The 15,233-nt window shown below is 50.9% G+C and overlaps 1 pseudogene across 1 annotated transcript; it reads right to left on the reverse strand.

The window, feature by feature from the left end:
- Positions 1 to 1,639: 1,639 nt before the first annotated feature.
- Positions 1,640 to 6,322, reverse strand: LOC308558666 (large ribosomal subunit protein uL11 pseudogene; annotated as a pseudogene). Its single transcript has 2 exons — positions 6,311 to 6,322; positions 1,640 to 2,290 (listed from the first exon to the last, which is right to left on the reverse strand). The product of its transcript is annotated as a large ribosomal subunit protein uL11 pseudogene (transcript).
- Between the last annotated feature and the right edge of the window lie 8,911 nt (positions 6,323 to 15,233).

A 15,233-nucleotide genomic window follows, 5' to 3' on the forward strand; every position in this document is an offset into this window, starting at 1 on the left:
TCCTCCTCAAGACAAACTGTCTTCCAGTCAGACTGATTCTCTGTGACCCAAATTTGCCAAGTAGGGTTCAGATTTAGGAAATAAAAATGCAGGACACCCAGTTAAGGCTGAATTTCAGATAGACAATGAAGAACACAGTATTTGGACCATACACTATAAATTTGCCTAAAATCTAAGTTTAACTGAGCATCCTATATTTTATCTGGTGCTACTAAAAGTTTCTTCCCCATGTGCTGGAATAATCTCTTTTCCACCTTCCCAAATCGTTGCACTTAAAGCAGACGGTGAGGAGTGGAGGAGGGGGTGGGACTGAAAGGCAGGCCTGGCTGCTCCTCACTATGAGGTACAGGTGGGGTGCTGGGAGGGCTGCGACTTTCTGGTAGGGAAAGAGCACACCTTCGTTTAGAGGACCCTGACCCTGGAGTCAGGTAATTAGGTGAATGTCCAGAGGCTCTGATGTTCTCCCAGGAAAGAAACTACTTTAGCTTTAGGACATTTATTCCAATCTTCCAGCTATTTTAATTCAGGTAAACTGTTCTTAGTCATTTTTTTTTAACCTGAGAATGTTAAAATATAGAACATTTTTCTGCTCTTTTTTAGATGTTGACTAATTTAAGGAGCCTTTAAAAATGTACAACTTTTGTACATTAGAGCATTGGGGTGGGCACCAAAGGGTCTGGGGTCTGATTCCTTGTCAAGGGCACGTCGACCTCAGTTGCAGGGTCAATCCCCAGCCCTGTGGGAGGCAATCAATAATATGTCTCTCTCACATCGATGTCTCTCTCTCCCGCTCTCTCTGAAAAGCAATGGAAAAAATAGCCTCGAGTGAGGATTATGGACAGCTTTCATTCCAAACAAGGGCATCTCCATTTGTCTGACATCCCTTATGCTTCACACTGTTCCCCAACCTCTTCATTAGCCCCTCAGGGACCTCAGAGCACCTTGGAGATGATTTCTGTGTCAGACTGGTGGTCAACTCCGAGTTTCTTCCAAGTCTTCAGGGGGAAGGCAGATTCTCCCGTCTCCTGCCGGACAGAACTGTTGGGCTTATACCCAGCGCCCGCAGAGTGAAAAGCTGTCCCAGCGAGTCCATGTCGGGGCAGCTGGAGCACAGGGGAGGCACACAGGGCAGCACTGGAATCCCCCCAAGGCCAAACTCTAGGAAAATTTCCCTGTAAGAATGAAGGTTTTTACCCGTGACCATGTCTTTCCATCTCAACGTCCTCAGCACTTACCAGGTGCAAAGTGCTAATTTGTGCTATGATAGTAAACTGAGCCATTTTATAGAGGCTATAGGTAGGTACTGATGTGACAAAAATCTTCAGGCTATATTGTTAAGGGAAAATAAAAAAATTTTGCTTTAAAAAGGGGAGAAATACACACTTGTTTTTCTTCTTACATAAAGATAGAAAGGATACGTAGGACATTAAAGTGTTGGCTGTGGGGAGGGATGGAAGTAACGGCAGATGGGGTAGACAGGGTGGTTGCAAATCTTCCTGATGTACATCTTTTTATATTAATTTTTTGGACCAAGTGAATGTATAACCCTTTAAAATTAAATGATATATTTAATTAATTAATTTATTTATTTATTTGGTTGTCAAATGACCTTTAATAGAAACATTCTCCTTTGTAGTTCTTAACTAGCCGGGCCTTCCACTGCACCACTGTAGATGTCATCTATGATGTCACGAGGGTGGCGGCCATCAACATTGCAGCTCACAGACTGGGCAGTCCCTAGGATCTCCTTAATGGTTCCAGAGAGTTCTCTAACTAAAGATCGGTGCCGCATCTGTCGGGCAATGTTGACAGTCTCATCAAATGTGCTATTTCCACTGTGCTTAATGTTCTTTGGCTTCTTGCTGTCTCCTGGCGGTTATTTGAGGGCTTTGATGATCAGGGCAGAGGCAGGAGGCACTGCCTCACTCTGGGCCTGTCTGTTCTGAATGCTCAGTTTCACTGTAGTCCTCAGACCCTTGCAATCACCGGGTGCTTTGGCGATGTCATCACCAACCTTTCTTGGAGACAGGTCCAGGCGGCCGATCTCGGGGGCCAGGGCAGACGTGGCACCCATTTCCCCACTGGTGCACCTTAGGTATATGACTTTGATCTTGTTGGGGTCAAACTTCGGCGGTATGGTGGAGGTGTCTGGTGTTGGATGAACCGGGGTTCGGGACAGCTGAAGAAAGTTGCACCTGAGCTCCTCCGAGGGAACAGAATCTCTAATATTGAACCTTAAGTGACCTGCTCTGCGACTGTGTACTCCGACTCTCAGCACCCTGTCCTGGGTCTGCAGGGGACAGTGTAATTACACAGCTACCTGTGCAAGAGATTTCCAAGACAGCGCAGGAAAGGCACTGCTCTGTGTCTGGTGATGGGGTTCTGAGAAAAACAAGGTTGAGACTTGGGAGACCTGAGAACTCAGCAGAGGCCCTGGGGAGTGGCAGTAACATGTTCTCGGTGGACACTCCCGGAGTCCACCCAAAGGCGCGAAGGAAGAGCTTGGAATGTACTGAGGCTGTTAGAGACTCTCCAGGCTGGTAGAGACCTGTGCTCCGAGCCCCGCAGAACAGTGCTCCCGAGAGGCCCAGCCGGAAGGACCTGTCTGGGTGTGGGGCTGGTTGAGGTGTATGGAGGGGTGAATCCACCCTGAGTGCAGTGTGCACGGTGGCTGACTTTCTGTTGGTAGCTGCTCGGACACACCTGTTTCCGCAAAAGGTTAGGGCTACACAAGTAACCACTTGCTTGTAGTGGGGGAATTCGTGAACTTCAGTTCCGAACTCACTGAGGCTTAGAGGAGAATCAGAAGGACCCAGCAAGTGCAGGGAGGCAGAGAGTGAGGGCCAGCAGGCAGGGGCCCGGCGGAGAGGCAGAGACAGCCCTGCTGCCACAGTGGGGTACACTGCACCGCCCCTCCAAGGCCCTGGAAGGGGCCCTAGCAATGTGTCCACATAGTCACACTCTTGTGAAATTTGCAAAAGTAATATCTTTTAACCACAGTTAAGATTGTTGTCTCTTCCCAGTCGTCCCAGATTGCTGACAAACGCCCTCTGTCACACTTTCCTTGCATTAAGAGGCACTTTGGGGACAGGTCTATCTAAGAAGAAATGAAGTTAGGCTTACACTGTTTGGTTTACTAGAATATGGGTTCATAAGTTATTGCTAGGTGTCTCTGTGTGGAAATGTTTTGCAGCAACGCCTTTATCACCTGCAACTCTCCTGACGTCAGAGGTGAAAAGTGTGGGGTCAGAGGAGGCATGACCAGGACAAGAACGTGTCCTGTGACATGAAGCACCACAAGTCTGTGGCCAGTGGAGTGGACAGGTCCTCCCGGCCCCCAGGTGTAGAGAATTGTAGGTGTGTGGAATCAGTTTCATCAAAGTGGAGATTCTTGCTCAGGAATATGTGTAACATTGCAACATTTATTCTACATCATAAAATAATTTTTTACATATTTCCATATGAAATAAAAAAGTGAATTGGAAGAAAAAAAATTTCAGATCAAACCAAAATCAGTAATTGAGGGGAAGAGATGAATTTTAAGTAGAAGGAAATAATAGACTCCTAGATTTTTTAATAATCAACTGATGAAACATAAACCTATAAACACAGTGAAACATTTAAAAATTTCTTGTTGATTTGACATGAAATACTGGCATCTACAAAGATAACCTAGGACTCATGATACCCTTTTACAACAAGGAGCTAACAGCAAGCACAGCAATGACCTTCAGCAGCTTAAAGAGCTATTTAAGGTCAGCCAGGCCCAAGAAAACTCGAAATGCCGGGAATCTGAGCGCTCACCTCAGAAACTCTTCACAGACGTTTCCCCAAAGTGAACGGTCCCCAGAGTTGACATTATTACCCATAGTGATTGTGAAACTTAAATGACCTTTTTAAAACTTTCAATTAAAAACTTTGTGTTAGCCACGCTAGAGGAACAGAGGGAATTGTTACTTCACTGCTGTCCGAGAGGGAATCGGAGGGCCTAAGCGAAAGCTGCAGGGAAACAGCGCCTGGCCAGGCAGTTCCTTCAAAACACGGTCCCGGATATTTTGAAATGTGTGGTCAGCTTCCTGAAGTTTGTACTCGCTGTCGGTGCAAGTCAGTATTAGCTTTGGTCCCTAATTTTATATTTCTAATTCTGTACCCTTTTTCTTGAAGAGGGCTCAGCAGTGCGAGCCTCCTGCCCCGCCTGCCTGGGCCATGGCCTCCAGCCCGAGGCGCTGGGCCAGAGAGGGGGCGCTGGGCGGGGGTGGGGGGGGGGGTGGGCGGGGGGGGTGGTGCTGGGCAGGAGAGGGGGCGCTGGGGGGGGCAGGGGGCGCTGGGCGGGGGGGGGTGGTGCTGGGCAGGAGAGGGGGCGCTGGGGGGGCGGGGGGTGCTGGGCGGGGGGGTGCTGGGCTGGAGAGGGGGTGCTGGGCAGGGGGGTGGTGCTGGGCTGGAGAGGGGGCGCTGGGGGGGCGGGGGGTGCTGGGCGGGGGGGTGCTGGGCTGGAGAGGGGGCGCTGGGGGGGCGGGGGGTGCTGGGCGGGGGGGGTGCTGGGCTGGAGAGGGGGCGCTGGGGGGGCGGGGGGTGCTGGGGGGGTGGTGACGGGCGGGAGAGGGGGTGTTGGGCGGGGGGAGGGGAGGGTGCTGGGCGGGGGTGGGGGTGCTGGACGGGGGGGGGGGGGGGGGCCCTGGGAGGGAGGGAGAAGCAGCCCCGCTGGGCGCCCAGCCTGCCACCCGCCATCTGCTCGAGGCCCGCCCTCTCCTTCTGGCCCTGTTTTTAATGTAAATACATTTTTTAAAAATATACCTTCATTGATTTCAGAGCGAGGAAAGGCGAGGGAGAGAGAAGCATCGGTGATGAGAGCGTCAGTGGCGGAGCCCGCAACCCGGCGTGCGCCCCACGGCAGAGCCCACCGCCTGGAGCCGGGGCGCCTGGACCACGGAGGCCCCCCCGCCGCCCCCGCCCACCTGGGCGCTTCTGCACCGCGGGCTTAGGGGCGCCCGTCCCCGTCCCGCCCCGCGCCCAGGGCCTCCGCGAGCACAGGCTGCATTTTACAGATGGAACAGCCGAGGCCCAAAGACCCTGAGAACGGTCACCAAAAGCAAGTGCTGGAAGTGACCCTGGGAAGACGGACGCTTCATTGCCCATCACACAGGCAGCCTCAGAAAACCAGCCCCTAACATGGTCAGTCCCTTGAGTCACCCCCTACTGAGGCATTTTGCAAAAGCCCTAGGACCAGTTCACCCCAAACCAGTGGAACGAGAAGGCTTCGTTTAGAAGCGGGGCCTGCAGAAGTCTTGGTGGCTTTCAGGTTTCTCCTGTCTCTAGAGCTGGCTGCAGCTCCATGCCCCTTGTCGCACCCTAGTCTGCAAGCGGGCCTGTCCAGCCAGGTGCCCCGGGAAGCCACAGCTCCGTGGGCAGCAGCTGCGCCTGCATCAAAGACCGCGCCCTGAATTCAGGCGGGCGGGCCTTTTGTTCCTGAGCCTGGTAAGGAGGAATGCTCTTACGCCACCTCTTCTGGAATATTAAGTATGTAGAATGCAAAATTCCCTTCCAAGCCTAACTGGGGGTATGGGGAGCAAAGCTTATGGAGACTTTGCTGCTAAAAGCAGAGTGGAAAAGAGATTATTCCAGCACATGGGGAAGAAACTTTTAGTAGCACCATTTGCTTTTTAAATTTGGAACCAAGTAAATGCATCACCTATTTAAATAATTACTTAAATTTAAAAGTTTTTAAGAGGAAGAATCAGAACCTAGAATGAAAAGAATTCTAAACTAGTCAACAGACCCAGATTGTGGTCCTATTTCTAGAGGTTCTGGGTCAGCCACAACCCAAGCTCCCTCCCAGGAAGATGGACACGTCCCAGCTGGTGCACAGTTGTTAGAGGTTACTGCTATCCCCCTGCCCCAGTCTACTCAGCGTAGCTCCTTGGATATAGCAGGTGCTCAATAATTCTTTGAATGAATGATCTTTCTAATTTTACCTACTTTTAAATAGTGGGGCCAAGAGTCAGGGGATTCTCTCTCTCTCGTTCCTTCCTGCCTCTGCTCTGACGGTCCCTCTTCTTTGCAGCTGCTCTACACTCTTGCCATCAGTTTAACCCAGCTCGTGTCCCACGCAAAGCCTTCCTACTATGCAGTCTCCACCCCTTCAAGGCCTGTGTGCAGAGCTGGGCGGCTTGCTCACTGCACAAAGCAGTGGGGCGGAGTGGGGCTGGACGCTGGTGCAGACCCAGCTGGCATGGGAAGGCGGGGAGGAGCCCTTCTAATTTGCCGTAGGGAGTCAGAGGGGCTAGTGGACCTATACGCATCTCTCCCTTACCTGAACCACCATTGAATTGTGGCCAACTTCCCTGACTTTGGCTCATGCTTAGCTCCATAAGGGATGGCACTATGTCTTCCCATATTTGCATACCCTCTGGTGCCTAACCCAGTGCTGGGCATCTGAGTCGCTCTTTCAAAAGTCTCCAACTAAATCCTAAACTTGAATCCGACTGATGTTTTCTCAGCCCACACCCAAACTGACAACTCTAAAATGTTACATCAGCAGCAGTCCCTTCCTTGAAATTCTCTTCTCCGATAGCTCCTGGGTTCTCTTTCTCCTCTCTGACCATCAGATAAGGAAGCCCACCCCCTCCTAATGCAGAGAGGTGGGGCTACGTGGACTTCCAAGGCAGATAGGCCAGATTCCCATCTGCACTCTGCCACTTTCCCAGTAACCTTGGGCAGGTCCCCTAACCTCTGTGAGCCCCAGTGTCATCCAGATCCTTGTCTCCTTTCTGAGTTTAAATTCCTGTGCAACTTTGGATGTCTTATCACCACCTCAAATTCAATGTACCTTCTAAAATTATCCTTACCTGAGCTACCTGCCACCATGCCCAGAACAGGCATTGGAGAGGCTCCTTCAGCTGTTTGGCAGCTGCCTTTCAATGGGCAGTAAGTAGGTGGCGCTGTCTCCGAAGACAGGATGGCTTCATTTTTTTCACGTCTGGAAGGAAGAAAGGGGTGCTGGGACATTTCACTAAAAAAAAAAACACGGTATCTTAAAAAATGTCAATGTAGTTCCTTAGCGCAAGAAATACTAGGCTGTGGAAAGGTAGCAAAGAAATGTTTAGATTTGGTGGGGGGGAAGGAGGGGATAAAGCTGTGTAACAGGAAGGGGGTGGACATAGCCCAGGAGAGGCAGGGTCTGCAGAGCAGTGGAAGGCAGGGGCCACGGAGGAAAGTTTGCCAGTGAAAAGGGCCCTGGGAACACAAGGGAATGTCTCTCCCACCTCTTTTCTCCAGCCATCCAGACAGCTAATTTCAGGTATCTTTTTAAAAATATATATTAATTTTTATTGATTTCAGAGAGAGAGGAAGAGAGAGGGAGAGAGAAACATCATTGATCGGCTGCCTCCTGCACACCCCCTGCTGGGAATCAAGCCCACAGCCCAGGCCTGTGCCCTGACCGGGAACTGAACCTTGATATCCTGGGTCATAGGTTGATGCTCAACCACTGAGCCACACCAGCGGGGCTAATGGAAGGTGTCTTAATTTTCATTTCCTTCATGTGAGTGGGATTGAGCATCTTTTCATATGTTTTGGAGATATTTTGTATTTTTTTTTCCCTATGAAGGGAGTGTTTATTTCCTCTTGTCACTGGAAGGGACCTGGCCCTTGGTGGGTCTGCCTAGGACCAGCCAGTAGTGCACAGGTTCTTGACTTCGTGGAGGAAAAATTTCACAGCACGAGTCGAGATGACTATGAGGGAACATTTATTAAAGCTGGGGACAGTAAAACAAGTAAGGGCTCAGCATAGAAGCAGCAGCAGGAGGGCCTAGAGAAGTCAGAGAAAAGGGGCCTTGGGAACAGGTTCAGGGGACTTGCCTGTGAGGAGTTGCCGCTGCCCATTGCTGCCCTGGTTGCAAGTCTCCTGGGTACCCCTAGAGTTTAGGAGATGCGTGCCCATGGGCAAAGAATGGAGGGGTGCTCCCCAGAGGGAGAGCACGAGCTGGGTCCTTTGTCTTGAGGCTTTATCTCTTTCTCACAGATGGGAGTCTTAGGGGAGGTCTCAGGGGAGGGTTTCAGCAGAATATTCATCTGTTTTCTAGGTTTGCTCCTCCAGGACCGTGATTTCCACCAGTTGGTCAGTGTCAGGGCAGGGGGTCGTAGTCATTGCAGCTGGTCTTGGCGTCGTCCAGCGGGCTTTGCTGCTTTTCTGGGCCTGGAGCTGAAATACAACTGAGGCCTAGATGTTGTTTCTAGGGAGGTGACCTTCTGTGTCTGCTGTAAATTTCTCTGAAGTTTGTTCCACTATCAGTCTCAGTTTCCCTGTTCCACTAGCCCTGGCTTACTGGCCTATCTCACTCTGACCAATCTTCTACTTGGTAGTTAATAATTTCTTTCTTATTTGTAAGAGCTCCCTGTGCGTTAAAGAGATTAGCCCTTTCATTTTTAAAAAATATGTTTTTCGTCATTTCAGAGACAGGAAGGGAGAGATAGAGAGATAGAAACATCAGTGATGAGAGAGTCATTGACCAGCTGCCTCCTGCTTGCCCCTTACTAGGGATGGAGCCCGCAACCCGGGCATGTGCCCTAACCAGGAATTGAACCCTGACCTCCTGGTTCATAGGTTGACGCTCAACCACTGAGCCACGCCACCTGGGCAGCCCTTTCATTTTGATGGCAGTTGTAAATACGTTTTCTTTTAACATTTTCATTTGGTCATTTGTCTCTTAGCATTGCTTTTGCAGTGCTCCCTGCCCCCTCCCCCAAGCAGATCTTTTGACTTTATCTGTCTTTCCTTTTACAACTTATATATATTTTTTAAATTATTATTTTTTATTGATTTTTTAAACAGAGAGAAAGTGAGAGGGAGAGTGTGTGAGGGAGAAACATTGATGTGAGAAACATGGACTGGCTGCGTCCCATAAGAGCCTCAACCGTGGATCAAACCCACAACGTAAGTATGTGCCTTGATCAGGAATTGAACCTGCAGCCTTTTGGTGCATGGGACAAAGCCCCAACCAACTGAGCCACCTGGCCATGCTTAAATCACTCTTAAGATAGTGTTAAGTTAAATACAGTGGGTCCCTGCCTTCAAGTTGCTCAATAAGCCTAAGTAACTGGGATGTTGCTGTGTGGTCAGTGCTTTAAGGTGGTACAAAGTGTGACTTCTTCACCTGTCTGTCCAGAATCCAGTCATTGGTCCACTGGCCTGTCCGTTTATCAGGCCTTTGCTGAACTCTTTCTGAGAACGATGCGTTGCGGTGATGAGGCCCGTGGTCAGGGCGAGGTGCAAGCAGATCTGAATTCCGCTCCTTTTACCCCACTGTGACTTAGGCGGGTTGCTTCATCTCTCTACATTTTTGTTTCCTGTGTTATCCCATGAGGGATGACAGAGGTGTCGAATGCAGGGGGTCAAGGACTAGAGATTGCAGCTTAGGGAGAGCTCTAAGACAAGTCTGATGCCTGGACTTGCGATTCAAGTGGTGAAATCTGAATTCACTATGGTGGTGGCAAAAGTAAAGGTGAATGGATTGAGCCAGTCAAAGAGCTCAAGGGCCTCAGTGTTGGACAGTCATCTACATAGTCCTTGGCATCACCCAGGATGACGGCAGGACATGGGTGGGGACAAGCCTGCGGGCCGGCACACAAGTCCTCAGTGAGTCAGGGAAATGGCTCTGTGGGGGCAGCAAGAGCTCCACACCAGTCTTGCTGTGTGGCTCTGGGGAAGTAGTGCTCAGGAGGTGGTGCAATGGGGTGATGACCATGCCCACCCCACCCACGACCCTGCGATTTGAGGGGACAGCTCTTCGGAGAAGAAGGCCAAGTGCCTTTGGGGAAAGTAAGTTTCTAGTAGCAACCCTGTAGCAGACAGTGGCCAAGTGGGGCTGAGGGAGGAGACGATGGAGTGAGGTCTGAACAAGAATCTCAGACCTTTGAGCACCTCACTGGCAGCCCTTGTTAATGGGACCCTGCAGGCTCCCCCAGTGTCAGGGTTAGAACAAGGGGTGGATGGAAGCCCGTGGGTGGCCAGTACTGTGAGTAGGTGCCATGGTTCTGGGACACCTGGTTCTGAGATACCTCGAGCTGGGTTTTGGGGAACATAGTCATTCTGTGAGTTGACTCAGTTCGTGTCAGCACATCGAAAGCTCGGAGACTTTCCTCTTCCCATGAGCAAACAAGCCACACCTTGCACCAGCCAAAGTCCATCTCACCTTTCAGCTACCCTAGGTTAGTCACCCGGCCTTGAGGAGTTTCATTTTCCTGGCAACTCAGTGTTTCCAGGAGAGGATGGGCCTCTTCACTTCACCCCCAGTTTGACCGACACGTGGGCATGTATAATTGACACGGTTTAAAGGACCACTCACCTGCTGGCCGTCTCTTCAGACCTGGAGCCTGAGGAATGACCTGAAGTTGCAGCTGGAGACACTGAGATAGGTTACTAAGAAAGCTTTCAGGAGGAGGGTTAGGCAGGAGGCTGGGCCGAGGGAATGGGAGGGAATGCACAGCGTTTTGGGAAGTGGTGATGGGGAGCCTTCCTTCTTTGGGTCATCTTTGGAGGTGGTTTGAGAGGAAGGAAAGGTGCCTTGGAGCATTGCACAGGTCTCTGCTCTGCTCTGAGTCCTGCTCTCTTCTCTTTCATTGCGGAATCCGTAGACCCTGGGAAGGATGCCGGTTGAAAGAATGACCAGCTGACAGAGATGCTGGTGCTAATGGTTGGTAGTAGTGATTGACAGAGGTGGCCGGACTCTCTGAGCGTGACCACAAGCCCACTAGGACCCCAGTGTGCAAAATTCTGTCAACGGAGGGCAAATCAGAGGACTTTTGACTTTTAAGTTTATGATTCTTTTTTCTGGCCACGACACTCTGGGCTTTTAACTTTGAACTGTAAACATATTCACAGAAAGCTCAGGAGAGGAAAATGAGTTGGTTTTGCATCACCTGCTTCCTCCAGGGGATGGTATGAAAAACAGAGATCAGGAGTTTCGTAAATACGAGGAGAGCAGAGGGTGCTGTCAAAGCCAAAGCCGCGGAGATTCTGTACCTCGTGTGGAACTGCGAGGTGCCCCGTGCTGGCTCCAGAGTGTGAGCAGCAGCTGCCTGAAGTGGGAGGCCCAAGCCGTGTCCCCCGGGCTGCTCCAGCACTGCCTCCTTCCAGCCGGGCCTTCCTCTCTGGACGTTTGTCTGGGAGGCTGTCCAAAGCCCAGTGGGGAGGGAAGCCCTGGAGACAGGAGGCTGGCCGTGTGGGGTGGAGGCCATGGCCTCTTTGCAGGAAAAGCCCCGGGAAGAGGGCATCTGCCCCATCTGCCAGGAGAGCCTGATGGAGGCTGTGAGCACAGACTGTGGCCACCTGTTCTGCCGAGCGTGCCTGGCCCAGCACGTGGAGAAGGCCTCGGCCTCTGGCGTCTTCGGCTGCCCCCTCTGCCGGAAGCCCTGCTCCGAGGGGGTCCTGGGGGAGGGCCACATCTGCCACAGCCACCAGAAGAAGGTGTCCTGGTTCTGTGAGGAGAGCAGGCTGCTTCTGTGTGTGGAGTGCCTGGTGTCCCCTGAACATGAGTCTCACCGCGAGCTGGCCATTGAAGACGCCATCCGTCACTACAAGGTGAGGCCAGAGGCCACCTCCCGAAAAACTCCTTTCTGCCCTCTGTCCGCACGCTGGCACATCACAGGCTTCTTTGTTTCTTCTGCTTCATCTTTGCTTTTCCACCTACATTTTGCTGCTGGTGTTAGTGTCGGTGTGTAAAATAGGAGCCTAAGAGGGGAGCTGCCACTGCGAGGTGGCTCCAGGAAGCATGGGTGACTCGCTCTGCCTGGCCGTGGGGTGGAGTCGGACTAGGACACACAGAGCTCTCCAGCGTGAAGACCACGCGTCCCCTGCCTGATGGCACTAGAGATTTGGCTAGAAATGGAATCATTAGCTAATAATCAACACTAACAATTTTCCTGCAATATATTGAAACCTGGAAATTAGTGCATGTTTCTCTCACTTTGTCTTTTCTTTCCTTCCTTTCTATAGTGATTATTTGTATCCTATTTTACTTCATTTTTTATCACAGAAGTTACATGCTCTTGGTAATACATTGAGACAACATGGTAAGGTATAAAGTCAAAACTAAAAAACCTTTCTTCCTGCTTACCTGCGTTCTCATTCCCCAGAGGTGACCATGGTTGGATTTTGTGTATTACCCTTCCAGAAAATCCTACGTGTGTGAAATGTACCCTTAACACAAATACACACATAAGGATTCTCTTTATAATTTTTCTGTAACTTATTTATCATCTTGGACATTTTCACATTTTTCTGTCAGTAAATGTAAATTTTATGAATTTTTAAAATATGTTTTTATTGATTTCAGAAAGAGGAAGGGAGCGGGAGAGAGAGATAGAAACATGTATGAGAGAAACACCAAAACATCGATTGGGCCTTGGCTAGTGTGCTCAGTGGTTAGAGCATCATCCTGCAGACTGAAGGGTCCTGGGTTCGATTCCGGCCAACAGCACATACCTTGGTTGCAGGCTCCATCCCCGGCTCCAGTCAGGGCGTGTGCAGGAGGCAACCAGTTGATGTGTCTCTCACATCGATGTTTCTCTTTCTCTCTCCCTTCCACTCTCTCCGGAAAGCAATGGAAAAAAAATCCTCTTGTGAGGATTAAAAAAAATTAGAGCCCAGCTGGCATGACTCAGAGGTTGAGCATCGACCTAGGATCCAGGAGATTGTGGTTTGATTCCCGGTCAGGGCACATGCCCGGGTTGCGGCTTGATCCCCAGTCGGGGGCGTGCGGGAGGCAGACGATCAACGACTCTCTCATCATTGGTGTTTCTATCCCTCCCTCTCCCTTCCTCTCTCTGAAATCAAGAAAGATATATTTAACAAAAAAATTAAAAAACAAACAAAACATTGATTGCTGCCTCCTGCATGCCCCCACTGGGGATCAAGCCTGTACCAAGCCCAGAACCAGGGGAACCGGTGACCTCCTGGTGCATAGAACGACACTCAGCTAACTGAGCCACACTGGCTGGACCTCTGAATTCTTTTCAACAGCTGTGTGGTGTTTAGTTCTGTGACTGTATCATAAATGGGCAGACTCTGTGCTATTTCCAGTTACTGTTTGGTTTGAGATCACCTGAGTGTTGCAATGACTGCCCTTCAGCATATATTTTGGAGGACTTACAATATCCCAGATATAGTTTGGTGAGAGAGTGAGGTAACTTCCAAGTTACTGTCAATTTTCCCATCACCCTTCATTATTTAAGCCATCGTTCCCCAGTGACTTGAACCCCAACTTTATAATACGCCACATGTGCAGATGTGCTTGGGTCTTTTTGACTCTTCTGTTCTCCTGCCTGCACGTCAAACCATCTTAGACCAATGTTTAGACACTGACCTTTGCAGTGTGTGTTACTGTCACGTATGTCTTACAGTATTTTTCAGAATTTGTGGCTATATGTTTACTTTGCTGGTGAGCCTGAGCATTATTTTTTCCAGCCTCTCTCACAGCGCCTCAATAGATTAGAATCTGATTGACTGGAAATGGCAAATTTTCGCTAAGCTGTCCTCCTGCCCAGTGAGGATGAATGCCCAGCGTCTCCCTCAGGTGCTGGGCTCTTTGAGGATGTGCTGTGACACTGGGCGAGGAGGCGGAGGAAATAAGTGAGAAAGCCGAAGAGACAGAGCCCTCCCGGTCTCACCTCACTCCTTCTGGGTGACCCATGTTAGTGTGGTCAGTGAGGGCTTCACAGAGGAGGTGACAGCAAAGCTGAGACCTAGAAAACGAGACATCCACTGTGGAAAGACCAGGAAGAAGGGGGGTACATGCAGAGACCCAAGTCTGGACAGTCCTGTGATATTAGAAGAATTTATAATTAGAACTTGAACCGACAGGATACACTGGTAGACTAGAAATGGAGTGAGGGAATGAAAGGCTGAAAGACGACTTCATGAACCTTTGGTTTGAGTAGCTTGGAGGGTGGTGGAAAGATAAGGGTGGGCAAACAGGTTTGAACAAAACATCAGATTTCATTGAGAACCGGTTGAGTCCGGCTGAGACACATCAAGTAGGGTCTTCGATGTGCATTGGGTATGAAAGCTGGATCTCCAAGAGAGGGTGGGGTAGTAGGCCCGGAACCTAAAGCAGGGATCCATCAGAACAAAGATGACGTTTAAATCCAAGGAAGCGGACGCAGTGTCCTCAGGAGAGAGCCTAGAGAGGAGCAGCTCCAAGGTCCTGGGAAGGCCGCACTTCGTGTAGGGCAGCGGAGGGCCCAGCCGGCCTGACCAGCGAGGCAGGAGCGCCGGGCGTGGGTGCTGCCGGTGCTGAGGGGGAGACTGTGATGGCAGAGTGGGGGCGATGCTGGGCTGGGAGGAGGTGCACTTCTTCCATTGCAGCAACGGGGAACAAAAGATGGTGTCTGCAGTGTGAGTAGGTTTGCAGTTTGTTGAGATGGCTGGAGGAGGAAAGGACAGGAGCGGCGCGGGTAGATCGGGGATGTGAAAGGTGCAAAGGGACGCCCGCCGGGCGTGGCTCAGCGGCTGGGCATCGACCTGGAGATGCTGGAGAGGAGTTTCCAAAGCTGAGGGGAACCGAGAGATGGAAGGGGAGCCAGAGGGCACGAGGACCGACGTGAATTCAGGGAGGGCTCACTCGGAAGTTCGCTTGAGAGGGTGGAGAGTGTGTAGACTGACAGCTGGCCAGGGAGGATCCTGGGAGCTTTGTGGACCGTCAGCTCTTGTGCTCACACAGCAGTTCCCCAGCCTCCATGGAGGGGAGAGCCCGCGTGAGGTGCACCCGGACCCCCCCCTCGGGGCTGTGCGCCCTCTCTGCCCAGGAGCCTGCAGCCAAGGCCCCTGACGTGACAGGCTTTAAATAACTTCCCGGTGGCATCTTTGTCTCCTCTGCTTACTGAAGCCCTTGTTTGCCTGAATGTTCTAGCTGATCTCTTGCCCACAGTCCCTGGATCTTGATTTTAAAACTTTTAAAAAATTGATTTAGAGAGAGAGAGGGAGAGAAACACGGATCTGCTGTCCCACTCATTCATGCACGCACAGTTGCCTCTTGTATGTGCCCTGCTCAAGATCAAACCCACGACCTTGGTGTATGGGGACCCCGCTCTAATCAACTGAGCCGCCGGCCAAGCCCTTGACCTGGGTTTTATGCACAGAGTCTCCGGGTCAGAACTTTCAAAGCCGTCTTGTCCAACCCCAGCCTCTCCTGCACATTCCCGGGGGTGAAGCAATGTGTTTTTAAGCGTTTATGAAA

Source organism: Miniopterus schreibersii, assembly GCF_964146895.1.
Source record: "Miniopterus schreibersii genome assembly, chromosome: 6".
Classification (NCBI taxonomy): domain Eukaryota; kingdom Metazoa; phylum Chordata; class Mammalia; order Chiroptera; family Miniopteridae; genus Miniopterus; species Miniopterus schreibersii.